This window comes from Colletes gigas, unplaced genomic scaffold, assembly GCF_013123115.1.
Source record: "Colletes gigas isolate AHSC1104 unplaced genomic scaffold, ASM1312311v1 Colletes_gigas_Sc00017, whole genome shotgun sequence".
Taxonomy (NCBI): Eukaryota; Metazoa; Arthropoda; class Insecta; order Hymenoptera; family Colletidae; genus Colletes; species Colletes gigas.
The window spans coordinates 1494253-1516686 of NW_025106646.1; the positions used below are offsets into that span (position 1 = coordinate 1494253).

A 22434-nucleotide genomic window follows, 5' to 3' on the forward strand; every position below is an offset into this window, starting at 1 on the left:
TTTAATGAAATGGATTTTAATTTACTCGAACCAGTAAACGAATGTATTTCCTAAAGTATATTGAATCGAAGAGGTTGCAGAAAATTGACATTTCGAATGCTGAACGAGAGAAACAAACATGGCGTGTTGCGTAGGATGTGAAAGATCTTCATGTATTAAAATTAATATTTCATAAATTCAGGAGATGTTCGAGCAAAAAGTTTCTAATGAAATGGATTTTAATTTGCTCGAACCAGTAAATGAATGTATTTCCTGAAGTAAATTAAATCGTAAGAGGTTGCAGAAAATTAACATTTCGAATACTGGGCGAGAGAAACAAACATGGCGCGTCACGTGGGATGTATGGGAGTTTCTCATATTAAAATTAATATTTCATGAATTAAGGAGAGTTTGTAGATGCAAGTGCCAAAGTTGGAAAATTTTGTGTTTCTTTCTTAAAATAATGTATGCGTTTCATAAAATTAAATAAACTTAAAACGGACGTTTGAGAAATGCGGGAAAATTACGTGAATTTCAATATACACATTTTGTTTTAATTTAACGAGTTTGTGACGTGCATTCCACAGTAGTAACAATATGTAAAAGGATGAATTGTTTATACTATTTACTTAGAGTACTATGGAATAAAAAAGATAAGAATTTAACTATTTAAATAATTGCTAAAGGAAACATTGAAAACTATGTGCATTTTAAAATGGAGTTCCGCTAACTTTGCTTGATTTATGGAATGTTAATCACAACGTTATTGGTTTTCAAAACCGTTACATCACACTACTAGACGGTAATAGTCGTGTATAATCAAACAAGAAGGAGACAGTCTAAAAATACACTTCATAGTAGCGTGCATTTATATGCAAATTCCAATAGCGACAGCGGAGTCATTAGAATTTCACAAAAATAAAAAAATGGTGGATGGAGGTGAAGTCAAGGATACCTCAAGGTCACCTTTGTTTCTCGTAATAGATTTTGCATCATTATTCATCGCAACGAATGCTGAAAGTCTGGGCCTTCGACTTGTCAACGAGATGTATCCTTCGAGATTAATTCGATACACATTTGTGATCTCGAACGACTTTGTGTGACAGATCACTGAACCCGTCTCGAAAGCGGCTGTCGGGCCATAAGATAAATATAATATGCCTCGCTTAAGAGAAACGAGTTTGACCTTGAAATATCCTTGAAGTTCTCTCTCTCCTTTACTGAGAAATTTAAAAGTCTTCGAGCTTCGCATTCGAAGATATTTTTTTTACAAAACATACTTTCTGAGACGTCTATAGAAGGGACCAATCGTTAGGACTAAGATTGATAAATTTAAAAAATCACAAAAATTGATATGCAATAGGGTTTGGATCCTTTTCCTTTGCTACATTTTTCCATTTTGCCAAACCTGACATAGTAAACTCTCATGTTTCTGTTTCAAAAAAGCCTCTAATAAGACTTTTGCACACTACTATAGATAACTTTTCACTAAACACCTAAAAGAAATTTATTCTCGAGACGAGACACCAAAGAAAATAAATCGAACAGTTTCCAATTATTCACAAAGTTCTGATCCCATAAAAAAGTTCACGAGTATCAGTATGCCAGTCTTCGAAATCTTTTTAAAGGATTATCCACAGTGTCTAAATAAGTAAATTATTTAGTCGTGCAATCGACAGGACCTAGTATCGTCGAGATCTTTATTCCGATTAGAGTCATCAATTTAAACGGTTCGATAACTCGAACATAGCATTTATTCGATGGGATTGCAATGTCAGTGTTGCATAAGTTGGTAGGTTCGCTCGATCGAAGAGTGGAATCTCGAATTGGTGGACATCGAGGCAAACGCAACGTGACAGCAGTTCCCACTTTGTGAAAGCCAGGCACGTTTGTTTCTTCTGGCAGAACTGATCTGCATGTCAAAGAGGGGAAGGCTGCAGGCGCAGCATATTGACACAGGAGGCCTCAAGGAGGTCCAAGGCCGGTTTTACTTGCCTCGAAGGGATTCCTGAGGAGTGACTCGTCCCAGAACACGTTCTTCCGCGAGCGTGGAGCCGGAATGTCAGGTACAACGTGCTCGTAAACGAGTCACGGAAAAGCGCTCCGTGGGCTCCATATAACTGTCGCCGTTCTTGCGACATTTTCGCGTATCTGCAACGATCGTACGGGGCCCCGACATCGGGTCACCGCAACTGTATATCTATCCAGGGCCCCGTAAAAGTGACAGAGTCACTGTTTTGCGTCCAATTGATAAGGAACATTGGGCGAAATGCACCATTTTTAATCGACAAGTTCCTTTCTTAACCCTTCAATAATCGAACAATGAATTCCGGGTCCATTTTATTATTTCGTTCTCCGGTACAATATTTCTGATTAAATTTTTGCGTTATTGGTTTTTGAAATCGTTAACTTTGCAAGCTCACTCTCAGTTATTCTTCAATCGTACTCGTACACTATAAGGAAACTTGTCTTTATGAATTCTTTCCATTTATTTTTACCAAATATTGTTCAGTTATTCCAGTTACCCAACCCAACTCGTGTATTAATACATTATAATTGAAAAGAAACTTTTTGTTTGTTATGAATTTTCCCCAATTTACTTTTACCAAATGTTATTTATTACGGGACCTTTTTTTAAATATTAACATATAATAAAATTAATTAAATAATTAAAGTATAAATACAATAATGCCAACAGTACTGTCTATTATTTACGAATGAAATCATAAAAAACAAATTTTGTTTCATTTATAGCAAATACACCATTATAGTGTACAAATACGATCATAGTCTTTTATTATCACCAATGAATTTTTCGTGTCTCCTTAGAAGGATCATTTGAGTTGTTTGCTGGGGTTAATACTATTATTGTTATTTATTAAAAAACTTCATGACTTTGAAGGCTTACACCAGGGCATCGAATCTGTCGCAAGGTGTTAAGTGTCCCATTTGGTGGACTGACATTGATGACTCCTGACTGATAGAATGTGGCGTTTCCAGTATAGTTCCACCAAATGGAAACCTAACGCCATAGATGTGCAGTGACCTCGCGACAGTATTCAGTGCTCCCCAGGGTACAACAAAACGCGAAAGACCTAATCTATCGTAGAATTTCTCCTGAATTAGAAGAACCAGCGAACCTATATCTAATAAGGCACCACACTCGTGCTGTTATTCTCTAACTAATGTGATCCAAAGAACAGAATACTATAAAAATAATAAGAATGTATTTTAAAAATAAAATAACCGTGAAATAAGGTATGTTATTTACAAATGTGACCAAATCTGCCATCGATGTATATAATTCTCTGCATTAGGAAGCTTCTGGCTTTTACGAGTAACTATTAATAAATTATAAAATTAATTATATATAGTTTCAAATATGTTTGTTTGGTAGTTCTTTACTAAAGAATTTAATTCAAAGACGAGCACGAACGGTTGTTTGGAAACGTTGAACATAAATACTATACGTCTCGTTACAGCTACATACGTATAACGTCATTGAACTTAATTGTATTATATTAATAAGATAATTTTGAAAATCAATTTCATAGCCATCATTTTCAAGATTACATGCAACTCTTTACAAACGAGAAAGTAGGTTTATCTTGACATAACGATCGACCATAACGCGTGCATAAAAGTATCATATTTTGAACGATTTTATTAAGAAGCTCGTGGGTTACGGTAAATCGTAGCTGTTCCTGTAATAATTTTTTTTCTAATCTCTCGGAATTAATCTCAGCCTCGTAAAACATTTCAGAGAAAATGCAGACGATACTTTGTATCCCCCGTGTAGACTTGTTAGGATTTAAAAAGCCCGGCATTACCTTGATCCCGATAACCGACGAGAAACCATATTCGTATTTAATAACAAGCACGTACGCGGAATTTGAACGACTAACCTGATTACCCTCCATCCTCTAGCATTACCTTCCACGTCCATTAACCGACATTATCCATGCACGAGTAGCTTGACGAAATCACAGCTGCCGGATTTCGTCTCGCTTCGCGTGAAAACACGATCGAACGACAGATCGGGACGAAAATGCGTCTCGATCCAGCCTCGTTAAACTAAATCGTCCGATGCAGCCTCGATACCACCAGCTCGACCGACATTTTATTGCGACACCAGACCTTGCGTTGTAGGGTCTTCTACGATTACAATAATATTCCAACACAGATACATCTTTGCGTCATCACACGGAAAACGTACGACAGAGAAAAACACAATACAAGGAGCACGACAATGAAATGAATTTTAGCTTTTGTAAAATAAAAATCTACCGGGCAGTTATATGCAATAAATATGATATATCAAACTTAATAGTTGTTAGCTTTTAGCGAAGTGTATTCTCAGGACTACACAATATAATTAATTCTTAATACAATGAGAACAAAATTTATTTAAAATTGATTTTAAATTTAAGTAAGAAAAATTTAAGAAACATTCTTATCACCGTTTCTTCAAAGTTTGATGTACGTAAAGATACATTATATATTAAAATAAAACTATATATAATTAATTTTATAATTTACTAATTATCGACGTTTCTTCAAAGTTTGATGTACGTAAAGATATATTATATATTAAAATAAAACTATATGTATAACTTTTAATTCTTGGTAGTAACAATCTAAAAGCTTCCTAATGCAAAGGATTAAATCTGTATAAATAGATGCATGTAAAAGTTATTATCAATAACGTTTAAAAAGTTTGAGGAACATTTTTAAGAACGTTTCAAAGTGGAAGATCCCCGTAATTTCAAGAGCGACGACGACGGAAACGCGATCCCCGCGAATCGTATAAAGGGGGAGAATTAAAGGGTTTGTGGTCGTAAACACAATTTCATCGGATTCGTTAGATGTCGACGAGGTGTTAATGTCGTTCCCAGCAACCCCGGCGAACCGCGCCTAAGAAGATTACGCAGATTTGCGTTAACGTTTCGAAATTAATGGCGGAGCGCGATATCGCGCCGGAGGGTGGACGCGCGGTGTTAAGAAGATAAAAGGTACGATGGCAGGGGATCTTAACTCATGCCTAAACATGAAAGCAACACCACGTCGACTTAGCGCGAGTTATACCGTTCCATGCGTACTTTGCACCGCGACGCTTTAAATTGCAGTTCAATGCACACGATGTTATTTTGCGCTACGATCTACTCTGAAACGACGATAAATGAAAAAATTCGCCTACGGAATAAACGGAGATACGAATTCAAAATTCTTTATCTTGGTAAAATTAAAAGAAACAGAGCTCGAGAAGACGAATTTGCACTTTCTTTGACTCTGTAATGTCAAACGAAAATTGGTCAATATAAACAAATGTTTAGAATAGCTTTTAATTTCACAAAACAAAAATTGTAACGATAGAGTAGAGAAGAGAAAATGATCACACTGACTTTGATTTATATATTAGATAAAATACGTAATATTTCGTGTTTCGACTCTTCGTCCAAGTAGACTGCGAATGAGGAAGTAGAATATAATTACAGAAGTGTGTTTTCTGTGTTCGGTGAAAGCCTAATTATTTTTTAAATTAAATTTCAGATTAAATTCTTTACGAAACCGACAAGAAAAATTAGAAGTTGAAACGCGATTGAACTCCCTATGAACAGAGGAAACACTATTAAGAATTAAAGCTTGTTGTAATAAAATTAATAATGATGTAATAATTGTTTCCCAGCAGTTCTTTAACGAATGTTGTATCGACAGTCGCTGCATTTATTTCAATATCCAATTTATTTTGCATAATTTCTTAATTATCAAATATCAATCATCGTCCGTGGAATGGCGATATTAAAACGTGCGAAGAGGAGGGAAGGGTTCCTCGACTGTTTTTATTTTTTGTGTATTGTGAGATCATCATCAAACAGCGTTACTAATTTCATGAGGTACGATAATATTCGAGAAAGCGATCGTTTCGCGATGATCAACATCAAAAACGGTATGAATATAACCGAGCATATTTCTAATTGCTATGTAGGTAACCTTAATTGCATCTCCGATCATCTATCTGATGGTACGATCATTATTTATACCAGCGCAACGTCGCTACGCAGGCATTACGATCGCCAAGTCGTTCATGAACGACTGTCGTTTTTGACAAGTCGATTAGTTTACTGAAATCTTACAACATTTAACGCACGAAACAGTTGTTCGACAGAAAATTAATTCGGTTCTTTTTCTCCATTTTGAAGTGAGTTGTTCAAAATTTCGCTTAAATTTCAAGACTGAATATTATTTTGATCATTGACAATTATTACAGATACCCAGAATAATGATTTTTTACGACCTAGATGGGAAGGAGCTCCATTTGTAATTATTGATTTATTAATTACAATTTTTACAACATAATATTTTTAAATATTTTTAAACGCAAATCAATATTAAGAACTAACCCAGTACTGTTAGAAATTAACTTTCATATCGGAATTGTGATACTCTATCGATAAAATTTGGGGGCAAGCAACGAATATACGATGTTGAAATTGAATTCATTTCACTTTTGAATTCGAGTTTCAATCGTGATCGAAAACGAACAGGTTTTCATTGACAGAATTACAGAAGGCTTCGAGACGAGCGATCGAGCGAGATCGTAATCGTATTGTTCGATCGTTCGATCACTTTCCATCACGGTATCCCTCCATTATGGTTGTAGTCATTGACTCGACAAAAACGAATCTTCGACAATTCTTATAATCGTCTGATCGACGTACGAGTGGTTTCCATTATGTATGTATTACGCTTTAACTGTTATTCCACGGGAAGCATCGTTACATGCTTGTTGATGAATAAATGCTACTTCCATTGGGATAACGAGCCGTGCTGAGTTACAGTCATTGAACGCGATAAATGATACAAACGTAAAAACAACCAGTTGAATTCTACGTGTCGAATCGTAACGACGGACAGTTCCACAATTTTTTGCGCCTCGAGTAACGTTACACGCAATTATGAATACTTCGCGATAGTCTTCTTCGAATGTTTTCACTTCAGACATCCATTCTATTAGACAACGTAACAGTTACAATTTGTACGAGACGGTGTAAACGAGACGTTCTGCATCTCCGTTTAAATCGGTTTGCTTCTTAATAACATTACCTTTTCCTCAACTTTTTTACATATTTATTTTTTGATATTAATAGTCGAAATACAAAATGTAAGATTAACGCCTGCATTGTAACAATAGTAGTAGATGAATTTGTAAAAGCAAACGATAATAATAAATAACGAAATTAGAAATACACAGAATACAGAATATATTCGTTATCAGCAATACAAGGACTTTATTTACAATATACATTTTAACAACAGAATTCGATTGAAGTAAAATAGTGAAATAGTAACTTATAGGGGAAAATGAATTTTCCTAATAATAGTTTACCTAAAAATATTTGATATTTTATTTAATATTGCTAAATACGTAGAGATATGGCTATGGTAGGAAAGGATTAAGAAATGCAGTCGAACAAAGCCAGACGATTTGATTCCGAATCACGACGAGACAGGAAATGATGCGAGCAGTTCTTTGTTTTCATCGCTCGTTGACTATAGTGTATCAAGTAACGTCTCTGTTCTAACTGCTTTTTAATTCGCGAAATTGCGTTAAAATAACAGTATTCCGCGCGTACTGCCAAGTAACATAACTCTCTCGTTGTTTTAACGGTAGTCGAGTTATCGTTCCGCCGTCTTTCAATCTCGGTCCTCGGTATCGTTCCGCGTTCCTAATCGCAAGAATCTCGATACTGCAGCCGGTTATCCATTTAATTCCTGTGGGAACCTTTTTGCATTATGAATTCATCATCATCCCTACTTTCAGATTAAATGGCTCGATGGACGATTATGAACGCGGGCCTCGAAAGTATCGTTCGAATTCATAGAATTCAATCAGTCTGGATTGAAACATTATTGCGTTCGCGGGCAGGAAATTGGAAATCGAGGAAACACATCCTGGGCGAAAAGTGCAACGAAAAATATGAAGGAAGACTATAATTTATACGTTAACCGATGCGCGACGACAATGTTGTTTTTCCATCGAGGAAAACTAGCTGAAATTTTTATTTTTCTTTAAGGAAACCATAAACTTTAAATTATTTTAAGACGACCCACTTTTAGAGAGAACATGAAAGGGTAATATTTTGCTTGTTATTTTAAAAATTTCATTTTCCATAAAATATGGCGAAAATAAATATTTTTAATATCGTTTTTTCATCAAGGAAAATTAATGCTGAAATTTGTATTTTTAAATAGAGATCACGAAAAGGGTAATATTTAGTTCGTTATTTTAAAAATTTCAGTTCCCATAAAATACGGCGCAAATAAATATTTTTAATATCGTTTTTCCATCGAGGAAAAGTAGTGCTAAAATTTTTATTTTTTTTTTTTTAAGGAAATGATAATTCTGAATTATTTTAAATCCATTTTTAAAGAGAACACGAAAAGGGTAGTATTTTGTTTCGTATTTTAAAAATGTTAGGTTCCATAAAAAACGACGTAAATGAATCTTAATTTGAATAAAAGGAAAGTTGTACAAGCTCACACTGGTTTACCTTAACTGAAATTTCTTAGTAGTAAAATCTAGTTAATGTTATGATTGAATTTCACCTGACTAATTAAAATTTCATTTAATTAAACAATTAAGTATAAATTACGTACCACTTGCTTAATAAGCCTGAAGGGTCTTTGATATAATTTTCTCCTCAATATTTGCAACAATTCATCCTGGTGGAATAATTTGACATCTCGTAACAGTTGACAAATTCCTTATACTCGATTCAAGTTCGTACTCACCTAGAACATAAAATAATAGAAGAATATTAATTTTAAGTGATTACCTAATAGTTGAAAATATTTCTAAGAATTCTTATTTTAGATTCTGCCTAACTCAATCTCGAAATCTAGTGTAGATTATATTTAATTGTTTTATATTGTATTGATTACATTTAATCACCATTGACGTTGCTACAGAGATTTACATTATCCAAAACTAAGATAATAATTAATGGCTCTTGCGATTATCTTCAAAGACAATAGATATCTAGTGGATTAAATACAATTTTCATTTCGATACAAAGTACATTTAAATGGATTGACGCATGTGGAACCCAAGATAATAAATACTATGACAGTATATAGGAACTTGAACCACAGGAAAGTTTCCCTAATCAAATATTTTTAATCTTATTTAATATTCCTACTATATTTCATGAAAAGAAATTAAATAAACATTCAAATCTAAACTTATAAAACTTGTAACAGTATAATGAATAAAAATTCATAAACTACTAGGAAATAGTATTCTTGCTCGCAAAAAAAATGGATCAAGAACAAGCTTTATCGACTGGATCACGAAGTACATTTAAAACATAGTTTCATACAAAATAATAAAGAACATTTCAACGAACATAAATTCAGTAAAATGAAATTTTATTTACTGTCTGCTACAACGTATGTATTTGTGTGGCATAATTACTCACAAAATGATGAACCAAGAAAGGTAGGGTAATTGTTTGTTAAACCAGATATACATATTTAAAATTTAAAATAGTACGAATCGATCCGACAAACAGTTTCCATTATCTGAAAAATCAAACCCGCACGAACATTCACGCCTAAAAGGGGTTCGTGATGGTTTCCAAAGAGGATCCCGACGCAACAAAGACTCGCAAGTCGCAATTAAGGTTCATCGAACGGACGACGTACGGAGAAGGCGGCGAGGGTGTAATAAAAACGCAGGAATGAAGATAAAGGAATTTCTGGCGATTGGGTCGTGACCCCCTGGACCCCACGATGAACCCTCGATATACGGGCCGGCGATGCCATATTGCACACGTACTGTACATTAAGATACGCCACGAATCGAGAGAAACGACGCCAAAGAGGAAGAGAGGCGTCCACGGAGATTCGTAGACGACGCCAAGGGACAAGGAAAACGAGCAACGAGGTTCCATTCGATTTTTTACGCCGAGATATCCTAGCATCGTGCGTAGCTTCCCTTACGTCGAGCGTTGATTTAGCGTTTTCAGAACTGGTTCCAGAAAGGTTTGTTACTGTTATTAATTGCCAAGAATGCATTGTTCGCGAGGGCCGCTGATTTATAACGGAAGGAAATAAACAACCCCGGAATCCTACGTTTCGGATGTTCCTTTTTAATAGAGACTCTTTCCTAGAAAAATTTGCAGGAATTATGAGGGTTGGTCGATAGGAGGGGAGCTTTGTTTCTTCTATTTTCAAGCATAATAATAAAATATACCAGAATTTCTCTGTAGAAGACTACATTATATCAATAATGTCTAATAAATTTGTGTTTCTTCGTTTGGATTCGAATACTGCCAATTTTATGTAGAATTTACTTAATCAATGCATACGCCATTTTGTTCTACAATTTTCTGTCGTTTTTTACTTTCTGTTGATTTTATTTTCAAGCATAATAATAAAATTAGATATTATATTCGAAAGTAACCAGAATTTCTCTATAGAAGACTGCATTAATTTGTGTTTCTTTGCATGGATTTGAATACTGCCAATATTGCATAGAATTCATTCGATCGATGCATGCACCATTTTGTTCTACGATATTATTTTAAATATTTACGACACAACTCATCCCTTTATTTATCAAGAAATCCAAATAGTATTATATTCTATAATTGTAGCTTCTCATAGTAGCTTTATCCAATAATATTCCGTAATTCTACGTGTACTCCATAACTGTACATATTTGTCAGTTCCAATTAAATTTTATGTACTTGTAATCGTCGTCTCTCCTACCTATATTTCGTTATGGTAATCGTAGGCCATAAAAATTACAAGTTGCGATTGTAATTGTAACAATTACATTTTACGATCGTAGCCGGTAAAATTTGCAATTGATAGCGATCAGCAAAATGTAATACCATTTTGAATTTGATCTCGAGATGTCACGGGGTTCGAGATCGAGAGATCGTCGAAAGATCGAAAGGGTTCGCAGACGGTCGAAGACAAGGTCGCGCGCAGGCGACGCGCGAGTTCTGAAAATATCAATCTAAACGCGAACGAGGTCCGCGAGCTGAAAAAGCGTGCGAACCAGCACGATAAATTCAACGATTCGCCAAAACAGCCTCCTATTTCCGAGGTCTTACGACCCAGCTCTAACGACGACCATCTTTTTTTCTTTTTACCTCCTCCTCCCAGACTTAGTTTCTCCTATACATTTTTACATCGCGACACCCTCGTTCCGTCTTCGTTCCTCTGGAAACGCTTCTTTGTGCACCGGCCAGCAGCTCGTAAGCTATATTTTATACCGGCAATCGTGGCCTCCGAAAACACCCAGGCTGATTTGTGCGCCACGCGGTAGACCTTCGAGAGCTTTTCGAACGTGGTGCTCGTTATTATTGTGTTGCAAATTGGATGGCGTCTCTGTGCTCGTTCGCGAAACATTGAAACACACGCGTCCCTCCAATGGGTAAATTACGAACACGAAACCACGGACACGTACCATAAATGTTGGGTGTAAAAGTAGCTGTTCTACTTTGCCACATAGATAACACTATTTTATACGTATAACACATTATACGACACGGGTCATATAATTTAACCGTCACAAATTAGCAGAAAGTGTTTCTAATAAAAGTTGAACGGTGTCGAGGAGGAATGCGTTGATTAATTTATCACCGAGTCGCATTTTTATCGAAACACGAAGCTAATAGGCATATTTCTTATCTGGATAAAATTTTCGAATACGTAATAAAACGTAAAAGGATTTAATTTGTTCGATAAGATTGCAATCTGAAATGTGAAATGAAATAATATCTCAAGTTGCGCAAATACAAGTTTATCCCAATCTTTTATTTGAAGAAAAATATGTTCTTTATTTGACATTTTACTATGAGTTTGAAAATGTGCAGCGAGGAAAGCTTAAAGACAACATTATGTAGCATAGTCAGAGTTATAACAAAAATATACTCTGGATATGTTTGCTACGATGCGATTACATGTAATCACACTGTAATTGTACTGTAATCACGCGGTAACTACAGGATAATTAAACAGTTATTGCACCCGTTAAAGATTTACGATTATAATTGTACCACTACTAGAGAATAATTACCGTGTCATTACAGTATAATTACAGGTCTGATTACATGTAATCAGATTACATTTTGCTCAACTTTGAACACAGCGGTAGGATCGCCTACGTAGAAACACGTGGAATCACTTTTTCTATTATTGCAGAAACGCCATTAATGCAGAGGCGCGTTTCAATGTGTGTCACTCTCACTCATTAATCGCCTAACACACTTTCACTCAACAGAATGGACATGTCGAGCACTGTTCGCTATATGTATATTAGAAACTGTTTTAAAAATGTTTTAGTAGAATGAAATATTGGGTGTTTCCTCAAAAAATTTCGAGCTGTACTTGATATCTGGATTAGAAAGGAAGATAGCAGAAAATTGATTACTATAGGCACTATAAATTCTCTTTGATATGGAACAAACAGTTTAGAGGTACATTGATCAAATTATCACGCATTATAATTTTAATACCAGTAAACATAGATAACATAAATTCAGATCTCATTAAATCATTGGTAATATTATTAACATTAAATTTAGTCACAACGAAAATATAACTTGAATAATAATTATTCACTATGCTCATATTGTTAAAGCATTTGTTCACAACGTTTCTTAAAAAACAAAATTAAAAATTTAATACAAACGATCATAACAGTTTCTCACGAAAGAAACAAATTGAATGATACGTTCTCCATACAATATTTATTCCATTTTCCATTTGCTACTGTTCCCCTTCGACGGTTGAACAATTTTTTGAAGACTCTAAACTACTATAAGAGACTACAAAACCGCAAAATTGCAGCAAAATTGGGAACGAAGTACGAACTAAACAGCTATGGCCAATGAAACGCGACACTTTCGAATAAAAGTACGAAGAACCGTCTTACCCAATTGGTGGCTAAGAAAAAGACGAAGTGTCATTAGTGTCAATGTAAGTCGGTCACTCGGTTTGTGGAAATGGAAACAGAGAAAAGAAAAGGTTGAAAGCGCGAGACCTGTAATTTTACGAACAAACGAAGCAAGAACTGGGATGTTCTTTCTAATAAAAAAAAAAAATTATATCAGTATTTTCTGTCGCGACACTTAGACATTTGCTATAACGCGGTTGATCGAACGCGCGACTATCGATGTTCGAACGTTTTCAACGGGAAATTAGTGCGAATTATTGTGAACACAGCTTGTATACGACTAGGATGTAGGTCTGAATCTAGGAATCGCCGTATAAACTGATCTATGGTAAGAGTAAGCCAGCAGGCCGTATACGCGCTCCCCTTTTTCTTTTTCTTTTTTCACACGAGCGTGCAAACGCGCCCCTCGAAGAAGTGCCGTAACATTTTATGGTACATAAAACGGTGACTTTATGCCAGCACGATTCACGGGCTCAAGTGGGTCTTTTATTAATCTACGTCATGGTGTTTTACGGTCTCCGTGCGCCTGCCTAGCTCGCGCCGTCGTCAAATTCAAGTTCGAGTAGCTGCCAAGCTGTTAAATTATTCGAAGCATTATGAAAATTAATTTTCATTCCGCGATCCGTTTCATGGCCCTTGCGCAGACCCCTTTTACACCTTCTGCTCCTATCCCGGTTAATCTCGATTTATTGTTAATATAAAATTACCTTCTTTCGTGATTCATACCCCACTACCGACTATAATTACTACACGTGTTTCTTGCGCGATAAAGATAACTCGGTGCACGCACGTAACGTAATGGAATACCACGTCGAAGTTAATTTTCGATTTTTCGTATCACATACTGGAAGGCTGATTAATTTTTGCTATTATTAGAATTTTTAGCTTAATACGTTTCGTTATTTTTTTATTATCATACCTCTGAAAATTATTATATTTTTATTATACTATGCTAAAATCTTGACTTTACCAATGTGTATGTATTATGCACAGATTGTTAAAAGTTGGCTTATATAGATACATACTGTAGTATCTGCTATATTCTATGTTTAATAATGTTTTCCATTTTACAGAAGCTTTCGATGGCAAAATTGAGAAATGTGAACAAACTGTAATAGCAAGGCTTATTTATTACTAAACTGTCAAATAAAATGATAATAAATAATTATTTTCACCTTGTATTAGATTAATACACGTGCAATTTTCGTACTGACTTTCTGTTTGCTTTTCACTGAAAACTATAATTAGAATAACAAAATAATTTCCTACGAATTTTAAGCGCGTATTTCAGATAAATGGAATTATTAGAAAATGCATTTCTTCGCAGCGATTTATAGCTTTCACGCGAGCAAATATTTGCGAACCGACAAGAAGATTGAAATTCTGGCTGCATGAAAAGAAGATGAAATCTCCAGCAGGTGAGACTGAAGCACCCAAAAGAAAGAAAAGAGCTTCCGAGAGTTGATGGTGGTGTAATTAGGATATCATAACACGATCTATTCTAATTTCACGACGAAGAAAGTGTGTCACACCTGTGGAACAATAAAACAGAGACCAGATTATCTTCTGCTATTCTTCCTGATAGTAGATGAGCCATGTAATGCTATTAAACAGGAAATTAAAGAGAGACTCCGCCTTGATGATTTAAAGAAAATTGTTCGTAACAACATTGACTACGATTTGAATAAAAGTCTCAAGTCCACTTCAATAACTGATTATTTTGAATTGCAATTGTTTGAATTGAACCTAAAGGACACATTTTGCATTATCAATGAATTTAGAAAATAAATGTTTCATATACTCTATTTTTCCCCCTGTTATTTTACTAAATAATTTGTTCACAAATTCATCAACAGGTTTCAGCTTTTGGAAAATGTATCTTTTTTTTTAATTGTGTAATATACTTTTATTGGAACATTCTTATCAGAGATCTGATTCCATCGTAAGGAAATTTCAGCATTTTCAGCTTTCGAGATTCTGTTTTCCCTTAAATCGACCGGTTAAGAATTTATCCCAAAATCGTAATGGAGAACGTGCGTTTTCGTGTGAAGGAACTCCGAATAATATCGATAGATACGTGAATGCAACCGATCCATTCAGAGATTAGAAATCATGGAATCCCGTAATCCAGCCAACACGAGGCGAAAGTGGATAGTTAAACTCGATTTGGCCTCGAGACACGGTATATCGTGCAAGTATTAATAGTTATGACGTCGATTTGTGCAGCGCGTTTATTACTATACTGCACTTTTCTACCGCGTTGCCTTCCCTGCGCATGCACACCTAGCATGAATTACATCGGATGCGTGCAAGAGCATCGGGGAACGATGTAACTCGCACATTTCCTATGATTCTCATTTCAAGAGGCAAATTGCGAAAAATCACGACCTTCGAAAGTTGTTAACCCGCCGGCGAAGATTAAAATTACGTGCAACGTTCGCTTAATTGCAGCGTGAAATTTTATCTGTCGAAATGCAGTAATTATCAAACGTGAAATACGTAATTGCAAAGAGTCTTCCTGGTTGACTTTAAAAGCAAACTATTTAAATGTATAATAAAATTGTTCGTTGTTTTCAAAGTTTCCTATTTGTGAGTCCTGTTTAGAAAATATAAATCTGTAAAAATATGTGTATAATAATGGAACAAAAAGAGTTTGAAAAACATGAAAGGATGTAAGAACTGAAAGGCAGTTTACTACTCGAAACCATAATTTCAAGTAGTAATTGCTGTAATTATTTTTCCAAGTTAGAAAAGGAACAGTAAATACTGTATCGGCCATCGTTGGATCAGTTTTATTAAATAATTATGGTTTCGAGAAACCTTTTTGTTGTTTTATCTAGTTTTATATAGTTGAACAATTTTATTCTCTATATTTTGCATAGTGTTACTTTTTACATATTTTTGTAACTTTCTTTATTCTATTAGTACAATTATTTTATATTTTTCTACTGTTACCAAACCATTAGAAAGATGATCAATCTTGTTACAAGAAATTAAAAAAGAAACTGCTCTCTTCAACTGTTTTATTTATGGAAGAGGTACAAGTGTATTGTATAAGTGTATTACATTAAAAAGTATTAAAAATACATTACACAATATGAATGTTTTTAATTCAAAAATTTGATTAATAGTTCTGTTATGTGAACATACGTTCAATAAATTATATTTTTTGCGATAAAGCTTACTAGAGACTAGTTTGCTTCCTTATTTGGTCTTAAAGAGCACCAGTTTCTCATCAAAATTACTTTTATTTCTGTGGACCATCGTTTTAACATTCCTCTTAAAGAAATTACAATTTGGTAAAAATTGAAATAAAATAGTAGCCTGATTTTAACATCCAGATATATTATTATGAAATAATATTATAATATATGAATTTCAAGAGTCACATTACTGGTATGCCTCAGTATTTTGTAATTGAAATAATTTAGTCCAAACAGAAGAAAAAATATAATAGGAAGGAATAAACAATAAAAACGATTGTTTTAATAAATTTTTGGAGAACAGAACTATTTTTCTTAACCGTTCAGTTATTGGGACAATCGTCCTTTGTCGACGGAACAATCAAACGATATTATCGTAACATAATGATCGGTGCTGCAATAAAATGTATCAACGTCGTTGCTTTAAGTTCACAGAACAAGGTGTTCGTCGAATACTGGCCTAATGAAAAGATATATGTATCATAAATTCACGCACGCGTCCCCGATACGTTTCGATTCCCTTTCTTTATGCGCGGCGCTGTTTCGTTCGCTACGATTTAAGCATCGCATGCCAGATGAAAAACGCCTCGAAATCATTTGCAGCGCGCGTAATTCTGGCGTGCCGCGGGTACCTTCGTGCGCGGTTCGTTTCGTGACGTAAAATATAGTTGTGGTGTTTCGCGGTGGAAATTCCGGTGGTCGACGACTAGAACTAGAAGCGACACGAAACTAATGGTTCAGCGAAATTAATGAAACGATTCGCTTGGACCTGTATCTTCGGGAAACGATCATGGCGATCGTTGGGTTTATACGAGGGGCGAGACCAGTTGCACCGGACGGCGGATAACCATTGGATCAATTTAATTGGACCAGCAGATTTACGCCGATTAAATTCCCCGGATCGCGTACGCGGAGACTTTCACGCGCCATTAATAACCCCCAGAAGGATTCATTTTACTATTTACGAGATCGTGTGACTGTAATTATGTTCCTAGTAAAATTTTAAACGCTCTTTCGGTTTCAAGCGGCGATCTATTTTTCATCCGGCCAGTGAACTCGCGATCAAAGTATAACTTTGAGATCTTGCGAAAAATACGAGTTATAATATTTCAATATTATAACGAAAGAATCGTATGTACAAATGCAATAGTAGTTTTATAAAGATACAATAAGTTGTATGTCATTCTTACTGATGGTTACAAATGTTTCACTATCGGAATTAAAAGCTCATTTTAAGAATTGTTGCTGTATTTTTATGGAATCTATCGATTTGACATGATGCAAATTTCACGTTTAAAGTTATACACTTTAAAGTGTTCAACTTACGAATCACGTCTGAGGTTCATTTTAAGAATCATCATTGTACCAAATTCACGGAACCCATAGATTTGGCGGATTTCATACTTAAAGTTACATGATTCATAAATACTATTTATTATAGCAATTTATGGTGAATGTGATCGACATATATTTAAACAAAAATTGTATTTTAATTGTAATTTAAATATTTTGTGTGGACTTTCTGTAGCATAAATTATATTTTAAATTAGCGAGTTTTCTAAGCAAATGGAAAATAATTCAGGATACTTTGTTCTGTATCGAAATTAATTATTTAAAAATAATTCGCTACTTAAATCGACCATTGTAAATAAAATTGAGTTTTTAATGCAGAGTATAATATTGCAAAGTATCTATAGTATAGTTTGAAGTTTAACAACCGTTTGGAGATGAAAGCTACAAACAGTCTGACTACACGCGGTCATGCTCTACTACTCTAACCGAGCTCATTCAAGAGTATGTACACATTATCTAACAAAACTGTCAACGGTCTCGATTCAGAGGAAAATACCGCTCTGATCGCTAAACACAATCGTAGATCAGTAATTTTCTCTATACGATAGGAGAACGGCGAAGGTTTCGAAGCTTGGTTTCACTGTCAGCGGAACCATACAAACAAAGACTATACTCGCGAGTAACTTGTCCCAGGAAGGCAGCGATATAGACACGCTCCCCGTCACGATTCGCGTGATCACATGTGTACACTATCATCGTGCCTCTGCGTGACTTTCACAAATCGTGACTTCATTGCAACTTCAATAAACTTCCCTGGATTTCACGGTGATTGACTGCTCTCGAAGTCCGACGATTATCAGTCGTAGAAGAAATATCCACGATTCCTTCGAGTTAGAACCTTTACGAAGAATTTGAAGCTTTTAAAGAAAATATAAATTATTATTCTCGATTATTACGAGCTTGAAATTTATAATGTTGTGCTGTTGACGCCATGACCCAACAGATAACTATCTATTATTATTACTTACGTATTTAATCACCTTTTCAACTTTCGAAGAATTTATTTTAAGTAATTGTCCTGTTACTTTACGTTCTAATGATTTTTTTTCTTTGCTTTTTTATGTATTTTACAGTATCTGAAAGAATGTACTTGAAATCATATGTAATCACGGGGGAATATTTAAAAAGAATTTTTGTATTGACTGTGTTGGATGAAAATAAGAAAAAATTTTGTTCAGAAACGTCTTCTTACGTCGTATAATTTCCGAGACATTTTTTCAGCACCCCCATTCTGGGGGTTGTTCTCACCCTTTCAAAGTGGATATCAGCTGATAAAACAGACTTCTCACATACAAGTCAGACAATTTAACGTTTACACTTTTCACCCACGTTAAGTTACAAAATGATATTCTCTTATACCATAATGTTTACTAAAAACATGTGAAAAAATGCAATTCACAAATATAATTTTCCTGAGAAATAATAACTACACGAGGTACACCGCGAACAGGAAGTGGTTAAAAAGAAACGGCCGAATAAAAATCCTGTTCGACGAGGATAACCTCTATGAAAACGGAGTTGCGCGAAGCAAGTGGTCACCGATACTAACGCCATTGTGCTCGAAGGAACGTTTTCCTAGGTGGTCATCCGGAGCCAGTCACCCCGCTGCAAAGAGTTAATCAAACGATATTCAAACCGATACGAAATTTTCTGACGGAACTATTCGTTCGGGAGCCTGTAAGAAACCGTATTCAGTGCCCTTAGCTGCCTTCGTACATCGTCGCGAGTGTGCAGAGAGATACGTTGCGTGTGTGCGTTTGCCCGAGGAGCGGTGGCTAGGTCACGGTCAGGGCGATGCCCTCTTCCCTCGTAAGAGAGGAGAAACTTTACGTCGGCTCTCCTCCGCTTCTTCTTCTTCTTCTCCTTGTTAGATCATGCTGAAAGTCCTCTCTCGGATGATCCACGCATTCGTTCGAGCGTATCTTACGCCGCGGCGGTCGGGGACTATCTACTTCGGTTAAGTCGGCCCTTTTTGCGAATCGGGTGCCGTTTTTAGCCACGTTGCACGACCAATGCGTGCCGTACGAGTCGTACACACTCGTGTAATTTACGGAGCGGCCTTCGTGTATTTATCACGCGTTGCTTTCAATTGGAAATCAATTTTTTCCCCCCCCCCTTTTTCTTTATCCGTACATGCGCCGTCGTATTTTGTCGTAGGTCACTTTCCGCGAGGGTCGGATCCTGGCAAACGGCGTTCTCCAACCGTCTCTCCGTTTACATCGGACGTACTGGATGATCCTATAAATTGGGACACGTCATAGAACTTGTCTAAACGAAGAAAATCGAAACTTTCCCTATTTTTATTTTATTATTAGAGAAATCGTGGGAGTTTGAGAAACTAACGTGATTGTTTCGTGAAAAATGTGTTGGATGGAAGTACTTTTGTTTTCAAATATGTTTAAATAAATTAATTGAAACGTAATTCAAACATAGCTAAATCTAAGTTAACGCAAACTTAAATACAAACATAAGTCACGAAGCGAAATTTATTTAAAAAACCCACAACCTGCTCAAGTTTCTATAATCACACTGTAGATAAATTATTTCAAATATTAAATGCAAAGCAATTAAAATTGACATCGAGTTTCTATTTTTCTATAGTTCAAGGTACAATTATGAAATTATTGGAAATAGGTGGTGGAATAAAAAGCAATCTGTTCGAAGTTCCTTTTAACTAAGCTTTAATATTATTTGGAACATTTGGAAGGCACGTATGCACAGTTTGAAAGAAACATCTAGAATAAAAAGGTCAGTGACGAAAAATTCGTCCTCTCAGACCCAATTGGTCCTATTCTTTGTCTAAACAAGCCAAGGAAAGGACAAGCCAACAGAAATTTTTTTTTCCAGTTTTCAAGAAGAAAATTTTTGTTCGTTGCTACCCCATTTTTATTTTACATCACAATGCAAAAATGCACGAGCAGATTCTTTCGTAGAAATATGGTGAAGTTTGTAATTAATTGCAGCAGCGCGTATTCCGTTTTGGCGCGTCGATGCGTCGGATAAAGTCGTTAAATAAATTGTAAAATAAATTCGTCCACGCGCCAGTATCGTTAAGTTTAACTATTGCGTTACGATGTTCGTCCACGTGCCGTGTCTCGCGTTATAATTTATCGTCGAGGTTGCCCCGCTCGGGTTTCTACGTGATCCCTGTCAGAAGGTGCGATGGAAATCATCGATAAAAGCCAGCCCGTCACACCCTCGCGGAAAGATCATCGCGGAAGTGTTCTCGGCTCGAGTGATCGACTTTATTCACCAACGCCCACGCGCGCTCGTAAATATAATTTCTCGCTAATCATGCACGCCAACGGAACGCCGACTATTAACCACCCAGCGAGCCACATCGAGCCGCGGTTTAAACGATTCCACTGCATCAAGGGTGCGTTCTGTCGAATCAAACGAGGCGACCCGACCCGCCGTACGCGCCTAGTGATTCATTTCAACGAACCAATTGAATATTCATTCTCATATGTATGATGATTTCGTCGAGAGAATGAATGCTGAATACAGAGAAGAAACCACTGCTTCTTTTTGGGTTATTATACCGCGTAGGCTGGTTATCGCGTTCGCGTCTCTCGTGTTTTACGCGACGCGAACAGGTTACGAAAACTGTACAATTTTTGTAGGATATGGAAAACAGAATATCCCCTTAAGAACGTGAACATAAACGGTTCAATCATTGAGATGGCCCATCAAGATTTTTGTACGATTATTTTGCAGAAAGTAATAGCAGTTCAAAAATTACCAGCGTTTCGTTCACTATGTATTATGGAAATACCCTTTACTGGATAGCCAAGGGATCAAACTAATTGACAAATTGAGGAAACTATCATTCATTAATGGTCCCCTTCATATAATGTAGAAATTACCGAAAATTGCAAAATAATATTTATTGTAGGTTGAAACTACCTTAAAATAAAACAAACTGTCCCAATACTTCTCCGACTTTTTTAAAAACTACTATATTTGAGAGTATGCAGTGCCACCAATTTTAACTTTCTTTCGCCCAAAATACTTTAACATGGCACCGAAACATGTATAAATAAACCATGTAAATTCGTTTATAAATAAACGTGCATTTATAGCCCAAACAATATTCATGAATCGTGTAACTTTAAGAATGAAATCTCAAAAATTAACCCCAGACGTGACTTTAACAGTGTAACTTTAAGTATGAAATCTAGAACACGTCGAATCGATGGGTTTCGTAAATCTGTTACAGTAATGATTCTTAAAATGAACTCCAGGCGTGATTCGTAAATTGAACACTTTAAATTGTGTAACTTTAAGTATGGAACCTGAAATCCGTCGAATCGATGGGTTCCATAAATCTGATACAGTAATGATTCGTAAAACGAACCCAGATTCGTAAGTTGAACATTTCTATCCCCTGTTTTCTCATTTGCTCTCACTGTCCTTTAAATATCTGTAACGAATTCCGCCTCCGCTGCATGAAAGATAAACGTGCCAACCTCGGAGTGATGTTCATCTTAAGAATCATTACTGTAATGCATTGACTGCCACGGTGGTCACTGGTGACCGACACTTTGAACGTATTTCAAAAGAACCCTAAGGAACATCGTTCGATCAACGAACGTTTCTATTTTTCGTGATACAATTTGAACGAATATTGAAAAAATTATGGACAGAAAAATGTATTTCCCGTTATTGGAGATATCGTTCACCACGAAATTAATTCTTACTCGAATTGAACGGATGTTAAGAACATACTTCTTCGTTTAATCTACATCGTGGCGTTTTATTCTATTCGAAAGATCTATCGCGTTGGATAGAGAGCACACGGTTGCTCTATTCAGAGGCACCGGCAATCGGCCGTGAGACGTCGGGCCTATCGGTGTATGCAATCGTGAAACCAGACGGGGGAAGCCCCGTAGGTGCGCTCTCCCGTATAATGCAGTTATCGGGGCGGCG

At 35.8% G+C, this 22434-nt stretch overlaps 1 protein-coding gene across 8 annotated transcripts in view; it reads right to left on the bottom strand.

Annotated features, from left to right (window-relative positions):
* The window catches only part of LOC122400381 (LIM domain only protein 7-like), a 199706-nt gene that overhangs the window by 40207 nt on the left and 137065 nt on the right, over positions 1-22434 (bottom strand). The window contains exon 2 of one of the 8 annotated variants that reach the window (XM_043401821.1): positions 8638-8772. The exons of the other annotated variants lie outside the window; for them this stretch is intronic. The gene's annotated coding sequence lies outside the window, so the exon portion shown is untranslated. The remainder of the gene's footprint in view (positions 1-8637; positions 8773-22434) is intronic. 8 annotated transcript variants of the gene reach the window in all.